Source organism: Clarias gariepinus, chromosome 12 (assembly GCF_024256425.1).
Source record: "Clarias gariepinus isolate MV-2021 ecotype Netherlands chromosome 12, CGAR_prim_01v2, whole genome shotgun sequence".
Classification (NCBI taxonomy): Eukaryota; Metazoa; Chordata; class Actinopteri; order Siluriformes; family Clariidae; genus Clarias; species Clarias gariepinus.
In genome coordinates, this window is record NC_071111.1 from 16,282,626 (window position 1) to 16,304,380 (window position 21,755).

The window sequence follows — 21,755 nt, forward strand, 5'->3', positions numbered from 1 at the left end:
AATTGTAGTTAAAAACATACAGCCTTAGTTCTCAGCCTTATTTTTGTAAGATGAACCTTTAAGGTTTGTCCCTGATGTGACAAGTGAATGACTCTTTGAGGTTTTTAAATGTGTTGGATATCTCTGCACTTAACTCCAACATAGCACCTGGCTGAACAACTAATCCTGTGACTAAAGCGTGAACAGTGCTCTCAGCTTGATCTGTTAGCATGAAAGGTTACAATTAAGGGCGGTATTCATACAGCTACAATATATCAACATAAAGCACGTCATGACAACTGACAAAGCTATATAAAATGAAGAGACTTTTTCGTCATGCAGCATAAAAAAGGATATATATCAAGACGAATTTGAGATCAATTAAGATTAAAATTAAAAGCAGTACATATGGACTACAGTTCAGAAGATCCCAGGTTCAAAGCCCACTGTTGGGCCCTTGAGCAAGGCCCTTAACCCTCAACTGCTCAGATGTGTAATGAGATAAAAATGTTAGTCGCTCTGGATAAGAGCGTCTGCCAAATGCCTAAATGTAAATGTAAATATGAAGACTGATGCCTGTTGGCATTAACATTCATCAAGCCATACTGTGGATGTATTTGCAGTGAGACCAATTACAAAGCTTCTAATTGATAAAAGATTCAGATAGCATGGTGCATAAACAATCTGGTTGAACTAGTGACAATTTGTTCCGTAGTCACTTACTGTCTTTGCTTTGAAACTCTAAAGCAATAAATATGACACAAATACGAGTATATTACTGGCAGTGTGATTTATATTATATAATAGTGTTCTTACACTCACAAGCTGGCAAATCCAGGTGTTTCTTGGATTAGTGAGAAGGTGGTGAACCAAACAGAAAACAGACACCAATATTACTAATTAATTATTGGCTAGTAGCTCAGCTGTTTCTGACATATTGATTGCACATGAGTGACCCACATTATGATCTTCATGACAAAGGCTTTATAAATCATACTAAATGCATTTCATATCAATGGCTCAGTGATTCAGTGTGACTAAATGTGTAGAGATAAATGTTAACAATAAAATATGTGCTTCTTGACAAATCCACTAGTCACGAAGGTTAGACACGACAGCCCTGGAGAACATTCTTTTACAAGGTGTGATCATCTGTGTGTGTGAGCGCGTGTGCTTTCCCTTATCACGCCAGGAGTAAATACACCATTGTCAAGGACAACCAGTAAATTAAACAGTGCTCCTATGTGCTCAAAATGATGAACATGTCCATAAAGGACCTTTGGCAACATTTGGAGATTTCACCAGTTGCCATCATAATCCTTTTCCTCTTCATATTGTATTTTTGCTCCTGCCCTTTTTGTTAACAGCCGGTCATTTTCTTTTTTATTACAGATTCTTATTTAAAATGAAGCCCTGATATGATACACAGACTGATCCACTGGGATAAGATTAAGGATGGTGCCAATGTGCATTGCATAACAGTGAATTTGCTGCTATAAATAGCCACACAGTTCCACCAGTGGAGCACTGAAATCAGACTCAGTATAAATGGAAAGGTGTCTTCAATAGACAATCCTAGAAAGAACTTGTGCTAAAAGGCTTACGTTCTGTAAAGATTAGAATCAGAAATCTATGAGCTGCAATTCAATGGAATCATGGAAACATGGAATCATTTTAACATTGTTTGATGCACTGTATGTGCACCAAAGGTCAAAGGTGAAGAATAATAACAACAGAAGCAGAAATATCATCTTTTCCTTTTTAGGTTAAAACTACTCAGTTAATTAAGTAAAGATAGAATGTGGATGAGTTTATAAACCATGGAAGATGAAAACTGGATTGCTTTTATAAGCAAATGAAACACGAAGAAACAATCAGAATGGTTTTTATTGTCTTGTTAGTAATTTATGTGTTTTGAATTATTTTAGTTAAATGATTTATGGCATGGATAACAATGTGGCCCGTGTGTGTGAAGTTCGCGTGTTCTCCTCGTGTTTGGTGAGTTTCCTCCTGGTACTCCAGTTTCCTCCCACAGTCCAAGACATAAGAATTAGGCTAATTGGCATGTTTAAACTGCCCATTGTGTATAAATGTGTGTTCAGGGTGTACCCCACCTAGTACTATGTGTCCCCTGGGATATGCTCTAGGCCCTGTACAGGATTAGTGGTACAAAGAATGAGTCAGAGTGAGTGATTCATTTAGATACACCCACTGGTTTGCTGCATGATTTGCCCAAATCCTAATTATGCCACTGTTTAAGGCAAACACTACACAGCTTGAGCAGAGTAAAATAACTAGTAATCATTGCTATTCTGTATTATTTTCTAGTATGTTAGTTTTCTGTGTGTTAACAATAATTAGGGGTGTTCCGGTGATGCAACCATGCTTTGTGATTAAATTTCTCATAAATGAAAATGTAAAACTGATAATTATTTACAAAAGATTTATAATAATGATACTCTTAGATGTAGGAAAACATTTAAATATTACAAATGTTTTAAACAAGGCTGTACAATGAAGGCTTTATGACGAATCATGGCTGCTGTGGCTTGGAGCATGAACATTCAACAAGTGGAACGCCCGGTCCTTGAAAATCAACAGATAATTTGTCACCAATTTGCAGAAGAAATGCATCTGATTGTACTGTATAAACTGTACCCATGATCCTTCACAAACACCACTTGCGTATTATTCAATTTCGACTGGAAGTTTGCTCATATAGTCTTGACATCACTCCAAGTTATTTCCACATGTTTGAGCCACTAAAGGAGTTCCAGGGAGGCCAGAGTTTCATACATAAAGCAAGTAGTCCAATCATAGCTTCAGGATACTGAAAAAAACCTTAATGGGATCAAAGTACTAGTGAAACACTGAGATAAATATGTTTGTGTAGGGGGAGATTGTATAGAGGAATAGTAGTTTTTCTCTCATAACTGTGTTCTCTTATTCTGCTCAATCAAAAGGCCCGGTTTTAGCACCCAACAAATTTTTTACACCCACAACACAGAGAGATATTGCAAATCCTCGATTGCTGGAAATTTTCAGCTTGGCTCAAATAACCCTGAGCAGGACTTGCTAAACTCATTTACAGATTTGCTGCATTAGAAGATTGTCTCAGCCATGACCAAAAGGATTTACAGAGTCAAGGAGATTGACTATGGCACAAATGCAGTGCAAAAATGTCTTGCACAATTCACACATGACAGAAACCTACATAAAATCTTAATATGATGATTATGAAGTCAGATATATTCCAATTATAATGCCTGTTAGCAGCACCTAAACAAAAGGAATAGCTTGCAGTAGTCTGTTAATGATGTAAAATTAATCAAAGGTGATGAGTCATGTAAAAATATGTATGTAAAAATAAATAAAAAAATAAGTAAACCCAAAATACACAGTTAGCTGGATCTCACGCCCCCCCCCCCCCCCCCCCAAAAAAAAAGACACACATGTGTTCACTGCATTATGTATAAAATGAATTCTAGAGATGAGAAACAGTGCAGCTCTAGAGCCCATGGTGGTCAGGTGGGAAGGGGTGTAAAGAGGACCCTTGATGAGGAAGAGCAAAGAGTGCGAGAGGGGGTGTTAAAGCGTTCATGCTCTGGAGGAGTGCGACTATCTGCTTTAGATCATATGTGAGATGAGTGCTTTAGAAATTAGGAGGAGTATTTTAAAGTCTTTATGGTTTTTGAAAGGGAGCCGGTGGAGTTGTTGAAGGATGGGGTGATGTGATGCATAATTAGTATTCGAGTCATGATATGGCAGCAGAATACTGTATAAGGTAAAATTTCTGTAGGAGGTTATGTGGTAGAGCACTTAAAAGTAAAGGTACAGAAGCGGGCCAAGGGCAGAGACTTGGAGAACACCACAGTTGACAGGGAAATGCTAAGAATAGGAATTCTTTAATTGAACAAAAACTTCATAGTAATCTACTATCCTCATGTTGAATGTTACAGTGATGAAAGGTGTTAGATGTATGACTTATTAAGAGAGTTACATCATGTCAATTATACTGTAAGTGCCATATGTAGCATCAGAGCATAATCATTAGATGTGCCCTAATAGATGCTGCTGGGGCATGGTGGAGGAATACTCACTCTCTCTCCCATCTTCTTCCTCTTTCTCTGTCTCTTTTTCTCTCTTTGTCTCTCTTTCTCTTTTTGATAGTTGTTGTGCTATAAAATTAAGACAAACAGAAAGCAAAGATATCAAATTGAAAATGTTCCAAGGTAAACAAAAACACCCAACCACTAGGTAGGCAGCCTACCTTTAGACAGGTGTGCAAAGGGGCAGGGTCGTTGGAAACAGGCATGGCTGGCTAATAATCATCTTTAATGGATCTTCGGCTTTCTCCACATTATAAAAACAAGGTGGGTAGTTTAGCCCAAGGTCCTGGAGGTCCCGGAGATCTAGAGCCCAGAGTTGGCAGATCCTAAATGCTGAAGAGTAGCATGTGAGCAAGGTGATGTAACATGACCCAGAGACATCAAAGGCCACAGAACTGAAAGCCAACATTTGATCTCCATTTCAAGCACAAGTTTCCTTGGTACTTTCACTTTTGCACTGAGACACCGTTCGTGATCCTGCTGCTGAAGAGAAAAAGGCTTCTGTGCTTTCGCATTAAGGCCCCAGTTCCCAGCCAGCAGAGCCACACCCAAGGAGAGCTGGGAGGAGTCAGTTTTCCAGTCAGTGAAGAAGAGCCGTTCAAGGGAGCATGCAGGAGCCGCTACCCACACTGGCCCACTCTGCCTACCGCCATCACTCGCCAGCCTTGTGCCCACATGCCAGTTGAGCATTGCCTTCAGACCTGCACATGCATACATTTTCCATTCTTTCCATTTTTCCTTTATTCCTTTTTAAACCCTTTTCTTCCCAATCATCCTAAATAAAATTACTCCTGTTACATAAGAACTTGCCTCGTGTCCGTGTGTCTGTGGTGCCACACGTGTATTAAACCCATTACATGAGGTTAGATGGAAATTAAGAGGAATTTCTTGCAGTTGTTGACAAAAAGCGGAGCATCCTGTTGCTTCCAGTGACCCCCCCCCCAACCCTGACACAAACACACACAAACAAACCATGCAAATTATAAAGTCAAGATAACCTCACTTATGTGATTGCTGCCTAAAGGCCTCCTAGTTTATTCCTTCATTAGCTTTTTGTTTTATCATGAATTATAGTCACAGAATAAGAAAATGTGAATAGCTCAGTTTTGACAAAAACATCAAATAGAACCTTATAATTCCAAGAAATTAGGTATCATTGCAATAACAGTGGTTATACAAAATTCTCACGTAAACTTTGTAAATAAGAAAAAGGCATTGACAATTTTGAAACTAGCTAGGCATAATTACATAATATGTCACAGTTAATAGTTTTTTAGGGAGGGAAAATGGCATACTCTCTATTTAAAAAGACACGTTTGGCTGGTTTCATGTGTTTTGGAGAAAGCATGCGACAGCCTTCGATCTCCCTGATTGGTAGCTGTTGTGTATCGAGGAGAGTTGTTTGACGGTTGGGAGCTGCCCATGACTACAGAATGCAGAACAAATAAATAACAACATACAGTACAAGTGAACAGTTTGGACACACCTTCTATTTAAATGGTCTTTCCTGATTTTTTATTTTTTTCTTCACTGTAAAACAATGCTGAAGGAGGTTAGACTCCATCCAAAATATGAAATAATCTCATTTGGACAGATTACATATTTGAACAGTTGACATGTGTCTAAATGAACTTCTCCTCACAAAGTGCTTGGTGGGTTTTGCAAGTACAGGGGTGGCGATTCCGCGGCTTGCGAACCGCTTGCGGCTCTTTTACTGCTCTTCTGCGGCTCTTCAATCTATCCATGTCTTCTGTGTTTAAAATCGCAATTTATTTTTTAAATGTCAAAACCTAATTTTTCCAATAAAAGGTTATGTATTTAAATGAGATTGCCGAATAAAGAATGCGAATTGCTGAATATTTACTGCATAGGGCATACATAATTAGAGACTCTATACAGTATTAAATAAATATTATTTCAGGTGTTTCATGTAGATAATAACTGGGTTACTCAGCTCTGAATATGGCCTAGTGAGAATATGAGTTATGGGTTATGACATCTTTATTTGAATTTGGATGTGCAGCAGTTATTAGATACAAATCCACAGCATCCAGGTGTAAAGTTCACTTAAGCAAGTAAACCAATTTGGTAGTGCTCAAATAAGAGGGAGGACTGTATTTTCTTACAGTTGGTAAAAAGTGTTTATGTTATGATCAGAGCAGAAGCAGGAACTCCGGCAGTCCTGGCTTTGACAGCAAAACTAACACTGGGATATTAAGGATCAACAAATCTGAGTGACATATAAACCCCTGTGATTTACCTAACAGCTATACAAAGGCATAAACTTTTTTTTTCAAAGCGACGTAGTGAGATTATTTTCCTGAAACCTCGATCACAAATATTCACCTTATGGTTGTCTTAGGATCTTCCTACAGCCTACATAAGTTGAACTTGAAAAATGTTTTCTTATGGTATACAGTATACTGTATATGCCATATGTGTAACTTATGGCACTCTCAAGTAGTTGGTAGGAACATCTCCTGTATATTGGCACATTTTGTTGTGGTATAAAGTGGCAGCTACCCACTCTCTCTCTGGTCGTAAAAATTTGACTGATGCTCAGAATGTGGGTGGATGTCATTTGACCAGTGAACAACTTAATGTGCTTTTGCAGCATACCTACAGCCACCGTAGGAATATGGGCTTCTGGAAATGTCTCCTGAAGCTAAATGATCCATGAATATTGTATGTTGTTGTTCTAACTCCAGACCTCCTGCCTGGCAGGTCCAACCTCAACATCCTTTTTACCGATACTGATATTCACAATCTCTTCCCTGAACATGTCTAAACCACTTCAATTTGGCTTCTCTGACATCACCACAACAACTACAATGTGTTGTCCCTCTTCTTGATCCTATCCATCCTTTTTACTCTCAAAGAGAACCTTAAAATCTTTAGCTCCATCTTTAAGCTGTAGAGCATTGTGCCACTGTCTCTAAGCTGTAGAGCATCGCTGGTCTTACCAATGTCTTGAACACCTTTAATTTAATTCTTGCTGATACTCTTTTATCACACAACACACCTGACACTTTTCTCCACCCTTTCCAACCTGTCTGCACATGCCTCTTAACCCTTTTTTCCACGCTCTCTGTTGCATTGGACTGTTGAAGGACCCCAAGTACCTAAAGTTCTGCACCTTCTTAATCACTTCTCCCTGTAGCCTCTTCATTCCACTTGGGTCCCTCTCATTTACACACATGTATTCTGTCTTGCTGCGGCTAACCTTCAGTCCTCTGCTTTCCAGAGGATACCTCCACCTCTCTAGATTTTTCTCCACCTGTTCCCTGCTCTCGCTACAAAACACATCATCATGTACAAACGTCCCAGTCTTTGGAGAGTCCTGTCTAACCTCATCTGTCATCCTGTTCTTCACCAGAGCAAACGAGAAGGGGCTCAAAGCCAATACTTGATGCAGACCCACCTTCACCTTGAACTCTTCTGTCACCCCTACAGCACATCTCATTACTGTCGTATAGCTCTCAAACATGTCCTGCATCACTCTAACAGACTTCTTTGACACTCCAGACTTCCTCGTACAATACCACAGCTCCTCGCTCAGCACCCTGTCATACGTGCAAAGCAAATACTGCATTCAAAATCAGCACTTCACTTCACCTCCATTCCTCTGTGATCCTCTCACTCTTCAAGATCTTGTTTAACAGACTAGTCATAAATTCAACTACTTTCATATCTCTACAGGTATGTCATCAGAACCAACTGCCTTTCCACTCTTCATCCTCTTCAATGCCCTCCTCACCCTTACTGATTTTCGCTACTTCCTGCTCCACAACAGTCACTTCTTTTACTCTTTGTTCTCTTTCATTTTTCAGATTTCAGATTCCCTTCTTGCCATAACCCTCTGCATTTATCCAGACTCGGTACTGGCACAAGAAGACACTGGATTTTGTTTGCTGTGGTTGCATTCATGCTCCCAGAACCACTATTTCACAATTTGAGTTCTGGAATATGCATGTGCCATCAAGAAAGAAAAACTTTATTATTGTTATAACCTGGTCATCAGCTGACTTCATTTCATTGCCACAAAACGTTGATGAGCCTAGACCTAACCAGCTGAAGTGCCATCATGCATTATGGGTGCATCACTTTCTGTACTTCCATTCTTACCCTGACGCACCCATCGTTTTGGAATAGCGTCAACCTGGACTCATTAGACCACATGACCCTTTTCAATTGTCCCAAAGTCAAGTCTTTATGTTCCCTAGCATTTTTTTTTTCTGATGAGTCTCACTAACTAGTGGTTTACTTAAGGCCAGCTGTTTAATTCCAATTCTCTGAGTTCTCATTGCATTGTGTACTTTTGAAAATGCTCTTACTTTCATTATTAGACATAGCTATGGTCTTTCCTGTTGGGTTTTTATGCAGCTTCACGAAGTGTTTAAGTGTTCAAATGAAAAAGGTAAAATTTTCTTTGGCAGTAACTTTCTCAGAGTACCTGCTGAGTCTGTACTTCGACAAGGTGTTACTTACTTTCGGATCAGTCGTCATGCTCAGATAATCTCCCTCAGTGGAGTACAACTTTCTCGTTTCTTTGCTTTATGCCCTCCAGCAGCAAATCACAGCAAGCCTGTGGGCAGAAATGTCTGTTAGAGCATGACAAACCAATAAAAACCAAAAGGAACTGAGGCAAGAAGTGTGTGTGTGTGTGTGTGTGTGTGTGTGTGTGTGTGTGTTTGTGTGCGCGTGTGTGTGTGTGGTAATTGATAAAATACATCCAGTATAAATTACCTTGCAACCAGCTGGTTAATTTTTTTGCGGATATGTATTTAATATATGTTGTTTTGCTACAGTTACATTTATGAGTCATATATCATTTATCACCATATATCCAAATTGGTAATATATATATATATAATATAATTTACATATATGATATATGTAACTTATATGGAAACATTTCCCTCATATATAAAGATATACAGTTTGTCCATATGTTACATTTCTGTATGGGCAGGACAACTTCTGTACAGCTCCTTTTATGCCAGATGCACATTGATTGAGTTTTTAAATTAAAATAATTTAATTGATTGAACAATTAATTGATTGAAAATGACTAGTTGAATGATTGAAAATGATTATAATCTGTAAGTTTTGGTTTATTAGTATTTTTACTTCTCATTCTCAACATTCATTTGATTAGAAACCTGACTTTCGAAAAGTCTTGTCTAATTCTTTCTTTTTTTTTTGTTTATTTATTCGTTTTTCCAGGTATAGTGCTTTGAACCGTGTCTCTGCTCTGCGTGGGTGGAGTTTGAATGTTCTTCCCATGCTTGATGGGTTTCCTCTGGATTGTCTGGTTTCCTTCCACAATTCAAAGAAGCTGACTGGCGTTTTCTAATTTGCCTGTAATGTATGATTGGTTGTGTGCATGTGTGCCCTGTGTGAACCCAGCAGTTGAGCTCTGAGTTTCCTGGAATAGGCTTCCCCACGGTGTCCCTTCCGACCTTACACAGGATAAGTGCTAGTGATGATAGACGGATGCATGGATGAATATGGTCCAGAAAAACTGCAGAGAACCTACAATGTACAGTACCACTCCATCCAATGTGTACATAAAAACAGCTTATTTATCTGGTTTGTTAATAGTAAATAGTTTTTTTTTGCAACTAATTTGAAATAATTCTCAATAAAGTATATGTTTATTACATTCACTATTGTATTCCATCTGTATTTTCTGTATTCCTATCTGTGCCAAAAAATTCTTCATATTCTTATATTTTAACAGCAGTGGATATAGATATCACACATTTAACCTCACTTTTACAGTATATGTTCATTTATTTTGAAGGAGATGACATGCATAGTCTACTATATATGAGAAAGAGAGAAAGTGTGTGTGTGTGTGTGTGTGTGTGTGTGTGTGTGTGCTGGAGAAAGTAAGTAAGAGAGAGAGAAAGAGAGAGAGAGAGAGTGTGTGTGTGTGTGTTGGAGAAAGTATGTGTGTGTGTGTGAGAAAGAGGGAGAGAGAGAGAGAGTGTGTGTGTGTGTGTGTGTGTGTGTGTGTTGAAGAAAGTATGTGTGTGTGTGAGAGAGAGAGAGGGAGAGAGAGAGATAATTGGTTTGGGTCTATTTGTTTTGGACTGTATGAACGTCTAACTACAGGATTCACATTTACACTGTGCTTGGGAGGGATCATTTAAAACAACAGCACACTTGTTCATCCTGTGTGATCCTTTAAGCTGATGATATACTGTAGCATACAGACAACAGATGGTGTCAAAGCAAGGAGTCTTGATAATTGATTAAAAGGGGTATCACTGTTCTCGGTGTGTATGTATGTGTGAGTGAGTGTGAGTGTGTGTGTGTGTGTTGAATGAGAGTTAACAGAACACATGGCTCTGATTCCTGTCACAGCACCTCCCCACAGAACAGATTGAGATCTGCTCACAAGACAGACTGAAGATCAGATCTGAACTAGAACTGGCATTGGTGCACATTGATTTGAATCCAGTATACACACTGTCAGGCTGATGTGCGAGGCCACACAAACATCTCATGTGTTGGTACGCGCTGCTGTAACTTGTCATTGTTGTTATAACAGCAGTAATGACACTAGGATTCTTTATTCTGGTGGATGCAATAGCGCCAAGTGGTTTCCCTGTAACCCAGATCCAAATCCTTTGATTCATTCCAGCATTAGCTCTCCGAATTTTAAAGAACCTTTATTGATTTTTTAAATTTGGGTCAGGAGGACAGAGGCCATACAAGGAGTCTCGGCTGGCAGTGACAAAGTGAGTGACGCCACATGGCTAACATTTATAGCCTTGCATGGGGGTTTACTTTGCAATACCATCAGGAGAGAAGAGGCATATATCTAGGCTGGGCTTTAAGCAGAAGTGACAGGGTTGTAAATCTACGAGTGGAATGTTACTGTGTTAACGGCACTTCCAAGAACCTGTTTTAAATGCACATGAGTGTAATCTGATGGTGGAATATGCTAGCTGGTGGGTTATAACATGGCGAAATGAGGTCATATACAGTACTGAGCATTACATGGAAACATCACAACCATGCAAACATTGGTGTTTGAAAGATTAGGCATGAGGAATTGATTCCTGAAACTGTAAACGAATAAAAATGAAATATATATATTTTTAATTTCTGTAATGGATGAGTGTCTAGTCCTGTGTGCAACCAATTAGTATACAGCATTGGCTCACACATACAGTACTGTAGCTGTAACACTAAAGTTATGTCACAACCAAACAGCCTGAACCAGTAATTCAGTAGACAGTATATTTTGCTTGAATTTTCAATTTCAGTTATTTATATGGCACTAGTGATATTACATGGGATGTTTTTACATGTAGGAAATGTTTGATTGACAAATGGAACACCATATCTGGCCTGTAGCTGTGTGTGGAAAATTATAATTCAATTGAATTTTGATTCAAGGTTCAACAAATTATTGGATACTATATTAATATAAACCATGAGATAAACTTTTACTTTTAAAGCATGACATAAAATGTGCATTGAGTGGAAGCCTTTGTTTTCTACTGAAGTGTAAATCTTTTGCCATGACACTTGCGACTGATCTGTTGTTGTGCCTCGGTCGTTGTGATTTATGGAAGAGTTGCCACTTGAGGGTTCTCTGTTGAGTAGGAACAGCACATGCTGGGATTGTTGTTGTCGTTAAACTTCAGACAGAAACGTGTGTTAGGGTTTCGGACATTCGCTGTATGTTCCTGAAGTCCTTTATCCTGGTGTGACAGATTTACTGTATAAAATCCAAAATAGGTCTACTCAACGGCCTCCATATATATACATTTTATTCTGCCCTACTTCACATTGTGTTTTGTAATGTTTCCTGTTATAGAGATCTGTGGATCAATGGAGAATCGATTAAAGAGAGATCTGAGGAGCATCTAAGAACCCCCCCCCCCACACACACACACACACAGAGGAAAAAAATGTGTGTTATTTGAGGACAGTTTTGCAGGAACTCTCATGCATCCAGTCAGTGAATTCAATTCTGATATTTGTATATTGTTTAAGAGATTTGTGGTGAGATTTCGTCTGATGCTTTGAGAAGATGATAAACAATAAAGATCCTCATGGCTCACTGAACTTGTAGAAGAAACATGACTGACTCATGATTTGCACAACCAAAAAGGAGACTAAAGTCTATAATTCAGGTAAAAATGTTGTTCAACTGGTTATAATGACATTAAATCTTTGCACTTAAGTGTTAAAGTAATTGACGTATATCAATGTCATTATTTTGTCTTTTAGTTTTTATATTCTTATAATACCGTAGATACAAAATCACTCATCTTAGCAGTCTAGAAAATAATTGACTTGATTATTCAGTTATATGTCTCTACTGAATAAAAAGGCTCTAAATGCAAGTAGTATTAATAAGACATTAGATTTCTTATTTAAGCTTGATTAAAGTGTACCTAATGTAGCATTGGTATAGGTCTAGTTATGATCAAGTTTTAAAAAGGATTTTTAATGTACATCTATCTTGTAAAATAAGTAAATGTAATAGCATTTATAGTCCTTATCCTTAAAGGCACTCAAGCAATTCCAAACGCAACAACATAATCAGAAGCACATTGATATTTAACCAAAACAGAACATTACTGAGTATAAATGTATGATGAAACTGGCCTGTGGCAGGTGTAGGTTGAGTTGCCAGGTGCAACTGTGGGAGCACCCAAAACATACATTGGAAGAGGGTGAATGAAAGGGCTGGTTGGTGGGCTCAGACCTGGATGGAAAATCTGATGATAATGTAAATGAGCTTCAGAACACAGCAGAGCTCACCAAAGACCCTAGAAATACCCAGCAGGAGTGGGAGGGGTGGATTTAGGAAATACAGTGGGAAAAATGTGCTGTAGCTGTTGCTTCCCCCTACAGATGCCTCCAGACAACGTTCAATAATGTCTCAAACAGCTTGCAATTTATTACTTGCGTGAAGTATTGATCAAACAGGGACACATAGGACATAGCCACACAGAAGAGCTCAGTTTAAAGAGCACTGTCACTGTAGTCATGTATTAGAATTTCTAATCTGAGATAATTAAAACATGATATTATATGATTTAAGAGCTACTGTATGAAGGTGAATGAACATTCCCTTCCTATGTTGGCTTCATGTACATATACTATATGTAAAATGACTGCATTTTCATCGGGTCACAAATAAAAATTGCACACATCTAGCATAAAACATTATATTTGAAATACAGAGTAACTGTAACGTAATTAGAGGTTACTGGACAATACAGCTTCTTGTAAAAATAAAACTAAAGTCCTTGAAGAATCAGCAAGGCTTGTCATTGTTTGATGACACTTCCAGGACTCTGTGGGCTTGAGTTACTCTGCCATGTTCACTGGCTCTTCAGTAAGAGCAGGATCCACTTACCAAGGAAGAAGTTATGTATCATGACACTCCAGAAAGAAAGCTTGCATTTCAAGAGTATTATTTCTACTGCATTAGGATCTACATAAGAATGAGCCTGGATATTAAAACGATAAAAAAAAACATGTTAACAGTGTATGATTACTGCAAAAGTTTACCTAGCATTTAAAATGCACTCATGATGACATTTATGATTTAATTTGTATAGATGCTGTTGATTTTGCAACAACAGGCTATTCAGCTCACTCTAGAATGCAACACAATGGAAAACAATGTGCAGTGAAATTGAATCTTCATATCAAACAATTGTTATATTAAATGCACATACAAGACCAAACTAACGTTCATCTTTAATAAGATGGCTTGGCTTGGCTTATTTTGCAATTTAGAAACATTAATATAATATAATATAATATAATATAATATAATATAATATAATATAATATAATATAATACAGTTTAATATAATATAATATAATATAATACAGTTTAATATAATACAGTTTAATATAATATAATATAATATAATATAATATAATATAATATAATATAATATAATATAATATAATAATTTGAATATTACCTTAGAAAAAAGAAATAAAGAATTAAAAATCTTTAACAAATAGAAAAGTGTAATTTACAAGAAATTTAATCCAACTTTTGATATTTTTATTGATATTAAGGTGGGTTTTGTCTAATTGTCTAGTGGCTAATGCACTTTACAATACTGTTCTTGCAATAACTTTTCCAGACCAGCCGACCTTTGGGTCTTAAAATAACAACTGACTGTTGTCGGTGTGGTTGTTGTTGTTACTGTGCTTCATTATCTAATACCATATGTGTTATTTGATTTATACACATTTACTTTCCATTCAAACTTGAATAATTCTTTTGATTGTGTAAAGCTGCTTTGCGACAATGAAAATTGTAAAAACGCTATACAAATAAAATTGAATTGAATTGAATTATTTCATAGTTTTGATATTTCCAGCATTATGCTAGAATATAGAAAATGCATCTTTAAACTTGTGTTCAAACTTTTGACTGGTAGTCTATTTTATTTTTTTTTAATTGAGTTCACCATTTTAGACAGTAGTTCTAAAAGTGGTATCAGGAGCATCTGCATCTGCATCTGTGAATTTTAAAATGTAATTATAGCAGATATTAATTCATACAATGATGTTCAATAACTGCTGTATCCTGGTCAGGGTCCAAGTGGATGCCCGCTCATCACAAAGCACATGTCAACACATTCACACGCTCATTTACACCTAGGAGGCATCTACATGCTGGAAGGTGGAAGGAAAATAGGGATGAACAGAGGGAACCATGGGGAGAACACACTAGGCGGTAATCTGAGCCCATGAGTGAATTTGGAACCTGGGGCTGTAAAGGGGCAACACAACCCACTGCACCCCTACATTCTGCAAACAAAAATAATGCAATGTAATCACCAATTCTATATTTTATTCACACTACTGTATGTGAAACAGTTTCCCTTTGATCACTTTTATTCATGGTGTCATTTGCTTAGTCTCTGCACGCTTCAGCTTTCCAAACCTAGATCATATTTAGAGCCACAGAAGCTTGGAAACTGACCTGAAGGAGTCTCCTGCAGTTTGCGCTGCTGCTATTTAACTATAAACACGTACCAGCGCCAAGTTCTGTATTAACAGCAGCCACAGTTGCTCACATTGTGTGTTTTTCTGCACACAGTAGGTTGGTTCATGAGAGGCTCAGTGGCATAAATAGATTCGCTCATACAAAAGCAGCTTGTGGCTCATGCCAGCCGTGACATGCCTTTCTCCTGCCACAGGTTCATGGGCACCTGCTCCTCATTATAAGCACATTATGTGCTGCTTGGCAACCAAAATTCCCTCCCCATCACCTCTGCCTATAGCAAAGTGCTCAGTACACCGGTACTGTCGATGCCCTAGTAGCACAGTAATGCATGTCAATGAAGATTCTCAGTATTACAGGTAAAGTTGCTAAAATGAAGAAGGTGCTTGGATGAGTAATAAAATGTTTCAAATCAACACAAAGTGGTCCAGTTGACACGACTCCATGACATGACTTGACTTGAGTGGGACAGCTAATGCTGTATTGTCTTTTGACCATCTGGGTCATTGAAATCCATGAGCACATAGCTGTATAATATGTTGTGATTGGTGTTTAAGTCCCCTGTACATGTAACTGAGAAAATTTACAAATTGGAAGAAAATACAGTCAGACATACAGTAGCAGTCAAACGTTTGGACCCACCATCAAATTCCTTTAAAAAAAATGCAGTATTGTTCTAGAATGTAAATCTAGAACTTGTGTCCAAGCTTTTTCAAGGAGGAATTTAATAATAAAAAAGGCTTATGTTTCTGCTCAGGATCATCTATACTATTTATCTGGACTGTATACAAAGATTGCATACAAGTCTAGTCTGTGACAGAATAAGTGACTTGCTTGTTAGTCAGGATCCCGGCAACAAGCACAACGCACTTACTCAAATGAGAAGTAGGCAGCGTCAGTAGGTGACACCTTCCTTCAAACAAACCTTGCAACAGCTTTTATAGTTAGGCTGCCACAGCATTTAATCTCTATACAAATATTAATGATTACAGTTTGTTATTAAGGTTTCCTGTAAATGAAATTATACAGTACACTGCCTGGCAAAAAATAGCTGCATACTGCAAGATTTCATTTAGTCACCTTTAACTTTAATTATAACACTCAATGTGGTGGCCAGTTTATGTGTGGAAATGATTCCTCATGCTCTCAGAGCCATTTTTCACAACTTTAGTCCCGGAATATTTGTGTGCAATCAGGGAAGAAAGTCAATGATGCTCTGGTCATTCATTGCATTCAGGTCATCAAAGCAAAGCATTGAAGCAACCACAGATCATAACACTGCCTCCAGAGGCTTGTACAGTGGGCACTGTGCATGAGGAGTGCATCACTTCCCTTCTTACCCTTACGCTCCCATCACTATGGAATAGGGTCAATCTGAAGTCATCAGACCACATGAACTTTTTGCATTGCTCCAAAGACCAATCTTTATGCCTTTTTTTGGCCCAATGATTCTATACAAGGGAATAAATGCTTTAAAAAGGTTTCAGAATTTGTGAAAAACGGATTTTGTGAGGAAATAATTGTGGGACAAGTAGGATGATTTGATCCACAACCAGTGCAGGGAATGACATTTGGGGTTTTGGTTTGGTTAAAATAGTTTTTATATTTTTTCCCTCCACAAATTAGTTAGGGATTATCAGTGCTGTAATGTAATGAAGTGATAGATCTGTACTGTACTTCATCATTTATAGTTCTGGCAACTTTCAGATTTACTCCACTACATTTTCTTAAAAAATGTGTACTTCTGTAACACATTTCCCCAGAACATCTGCGTTACTCATTTTGGCATCACTTTCGTTTGGCATATTAGTTCTCCTTGATTGCAAGTAAATGCACCAGCACGAGATTACACAATGGCTGATTTTTTTCAATTGTTCAGCAACAACCAGCCAACTTAAGTGTTTAACTCTGTGAACTTGGGAAGGGGGGTAATTTGTTGCTTTTTTATCTTACAATTTATTTTGGTTCAATATTAAAATGAGAAGTCACATAATCCAATGCCTTTAAAAAATCGAAAAAGGATATTCTTACATGGGTAATGGCAAGGCAGCTTTTGTAATGTATTGATGAATCTAAAAATATTATTACTGTGGTCTAGTTTTTTTGTGTGGTGGTGGTTTAATAGTCGTTGTTGTTGTTTAGTTTAAAAATAGATCAGATTTCCTAGTCATAGTGCATCAGTATTAAGTATGGGAAACAATAAATTGAACAGTTTCATTCAAAAATATCAAAACTATAAATAATGAAATAAATAAATAATAAAATAAATGAATAAATATATAATAAAATAAATAAATAAATAAGATATTTGATCTGTCTTCTGCTTCTTAACATACATACAGTACATATGCACATGTTAACAGGTCGTTTAAATTAAATTTGGTTTTGTTCTACAAGGCTCTTAAAACACATTTTTACACAATGTAGACAATGTAACGGAAAAAGCTTTACAGAAATCAGATCAAGCCAGAGGCAAGAGAGTGTTAATCCCAAACAAGAAATAATATTAGACAAGCATGAGGCCATCATAGGGTTTTTACATTGAATTGATGGATGTTTATTGAATTGCCTCCAGCAAGGAGTGTATGTGTATGTATCGGAGAGAAAATTCGAACTCATACCCAAAAACATATACACTATTATCTTTTCCAATATTATATTGGTGTTTTTATTGACTGGGTAATTCAGTCTTGAAATGCATCAATATGTAGGTTTAAAAAAAACATCATCATTCACATTTATGACAAAAAAAAAAAAATAGCTCAAAGCATTTGGTTGAGTGTCTTTGGCTTTGTCTGGTTGTTCACCTTCTTTGCCCACTGGGACTAAAGGAGGGAGCAGACACATATTTCACAGTGACAGCAGTGGAAGAGAGGAGGGGATGAGGGCAAATGGAAAACTGCTGGGGCATGACTGAGGGACACTGATATCAAGCAAAAGCAAATGATTACTAAGCTTTATGGAACATGAACAGAATATGACCAGAGCAGAACATAACAGTGGTTGTTACAGCATTGCTCTAATGATCTGTTGGAAAAAAAATTACAAATCAATAAATGTGCTAATACATTAAACTGTATAAGTTATACAAAATAAACCCTTGCTGGACTACACACAACACCCATGGCACAACCTGCTTATTTATATTTTTTATAAACCTGCTTATATTTCTTTCTATGTTGTTTAATTAGCCTAAATAAAAAGCAAACCTTTACAGAATCTGGAACATGCGAAAACAATAAAAAATAATATGGCTTATATAGCTTCTCTTACTTTATGGTTAAACACGAGATGATCAAACATCAACAATAAAAAAATGAAGATATGAGCCAGATTTAAATAGTATCGTAACATTGCAATTCAAGTACAGAACATCTTATACAGTAGCCTAAACGTGTAGCACTAATGTGTTGCTTTTTGCTGAGAGTGAAAAGATAATATACTGCTGTATATTATGAAGAATACAGTATGTATTTTTGAGATACTTTAATTATGTACTATAGATATAACCAACACATTGGACTGGGAAGGACATATTATCATAATTATTGATATACATTATTTGCCATAACATAAAGAACAACATAAAATCATAAATAAAGAACTTTTTGATCATTACCAGCTCAAACCAATAAAAACTGAAGCATGCATGGAACCTACCACCACCAACTACAAGATACCTGACAGAATCAATATATTGAATAAAATGTATGAATATATTATAAAAGCTTTAAGTGCGTTAAGTCTGATTTAGCATAATTTAAAGTTCAACTGTAGATAACTAGAGAGCGTAGAGAAGCCTTTTATGCTGTCTAATTTCAGCAACGACAAAATAAACAGGAAGAAACACTGCTAATCCCACATTAGAGTTGTGTTGCTGTCCTAACAGGTGTGACATATTTGAACTACTTAACAGATCCTGGAATGGTTATCTTCTAACATGAGCTAAGACCATTGGCATCCTTTGTACCAAACACCTCACCAACGGTTTTATGGCTTCCTGGTTATCTCACTTTATATTGATAAAAGGTGGTCCAGCTGGTACCAGCCTCAGAGTTGTTGTCTTAAGGAGAGGTCTATCAGGGGCAATTAGGTGATGAGCAATAAAGTAATGTTAAGATCACTGATAAGAAAAAAGAACCAGAACCTGTACTGGTGAAATAAAATTATGATTATGATTACGCAATCCTAACCCTGTCACCTTTACCAAAACCAGAGGAGAATAGGGAATAAGGGAATGCACCTATGGCAAAGACAGTAATAACAGCAATGATGCATAAAGGGAAAAATGCACATTTAGCTGCAAAAAAAATCTCTTGTGGGTGACAGAAAAAAATGAATGGACACTGTCTGGCAATTAAAGGCCGTCTGCCTGTAAATAATAGGTGTGTCATTACCACTGCTTCCAGTTGTCCCAGAGAGCAGCCCAGGTGCCAGTGGATTAATAATAATGATGTGCAGAATACCCACAGCTGTGCAAAAGAAGAGCTTGAAATCATTCATTTATACCATACAAGCAACTGCATAAAAATCCAATGGTCTGTTCAGATGCTGCTCTAACGTTTCAAAGAGAAAGCTTGTTTTGGAAGAGATCCTGCAATCCCTGTCAAATTCAAGAGGTTAAGCATGCTTTAAAAAAAAGATGAGTACTCTCTTCATCTCTGTTAGCTCTCTTGAGATGTTCTTGGCAGCCTTTATTAGTTGCCACTGTTGTGTCTCTGAAGTCTCTTTCCCTGCTTCACTTCTCCACCCCCACCTCCGTGCTCTCCTTTCCCTACACTGCAAATGAGCTTCTCTTTGACATTTAGCATTTTGAAATGTTGCCAGTTCAGCTGTCCAGTAATATTTGCACGAAGCTGTCCCTCGGTGCCGACTGCCCAGATTCAGGCGCATATGTCACTTACTGTGACCCAGAGACGAGGAAAGAAAGCTCAACGTTTAGCTCCGATCAGCAGAGTAAGGTCTCTTGGCAGTGAAGAAAAATGTGGAAAAAATCCAAAACAAATGTAAAAAAAACCACGATTCAAGTAAGAACTGAAAGCACTAATGTTCCTGTAAACTTTTTATGCTATGTGTGATTTGATATTATACTGAAGCTTGGCAAGTATACACATGTTGAAATGAAGGCCTTAAGCTATTTTTTCATTGTTAGTGACATTTGTGTAGGTTGCAGCCATGGCATGATGCACAATATTTTGGTCTCATGGAAATTTCCACTGGTCGAGCTCTCAAAGGTCTCCTAAAAAAAAAAAAAAGCAAGCAATATTTCGACAACTTGTACCTTCTTATAGCACCAGGATTTTGATGAGTAGTGAATGTGCACAAAAGTACAATCCAAATCCTTGTTGGAAAGCAGCAATTTAATTGCTATAATAGCTTTCATCATAGAAGAAAGGTCAAATATTATGTACTTCTTAACTCAAGAAAAACACTTTGATTTATACGTCGAAAAGACCAACCCCATCACTCCACCCCTATTCATGAGTTCTACTTTTAGAACGGCAAAGAAAATAAATGACATCAAATATAACAGGGACCATACTTTATAGGGCCTGGAGGCTATCGGCCTAAAAGCAGTGTATATAGCAATCCATCACAGGATATAGCCTACACACATACTGTACATACAGTACACAATGGGCAATTTGGAAACACCTATCAGCCAAATATGCTCGTCTTTGGACTGTGAAAAGAAACCAGAGTACCCGGAGGAAACCCACCAAGCACAGGGTGAACATGCAAACTCTACAGACCCATGGCAGGAATTGAACCCTCAACCCTGGAGGTGCGAGGTCACATTGCTAACCACTACACCTCTGTGCAATTCTTTAATTGAATCAACCTAATTAAATTTTATTTAATAGGCATAGGCATAAAGCAATTATATGCATTCACAGGAACACTCGGTCATGTTTAGGGGAAGACAGACAAGCAGCACCCATTACGGTCGTATATTTTTAAAATCCGTAATCAAATAGCAAACAGCAATCATAGTAAACAGAAAAGCTGTACTTAATATTAAAAAGCTCTTTTATTTGAACCAGCCAACAGAAAATGTGCTGTACCATTTCCTTGTATGTCTTTATGTGTAATTTGTTCTTCAAATTCAACAATGTACAGTACTGCGTGGATGGAAAGTGGGACCAATATGAAAGGAAATTAGGATGTGCTTGGTTTATTCACTTGTAATATCTTATCCTCTTGGGAAAACATTTTCATGTATTATCAAGAAAGGAATCTACTTTATTCATGTACTCACTGTTTTATTTCATGTGCACCTTCTTACTGTGGTTAATTACATTTAAATATAATAGATAAATTGGTCACTAAATCTAAAGGCTTTTCCTGTTTCATAATTAACTTTGCTTAATGGTCAGCAATAAGCTTTACATTTTCAACCTTGGCTAGAAAGAAACGATATATGGGTTTTATGATCACCGTGCTGATGTTGTTTTGTTGTCATCAAAGTAATAGAAAAGAAAATCTACATTAAACCCAAGTCATTTATTAACCTAACAGTTCTGTATTTATTTGCCTCGTGAATGTGCATTTATTAAATTTTTATTAAATTATGTGACAGATTCATTTGTCATAGCAGATTTGTACAGATTTATGTAAATCTACTTTATGGCAAGTCTGTTGTTAAATTCGATATAAAA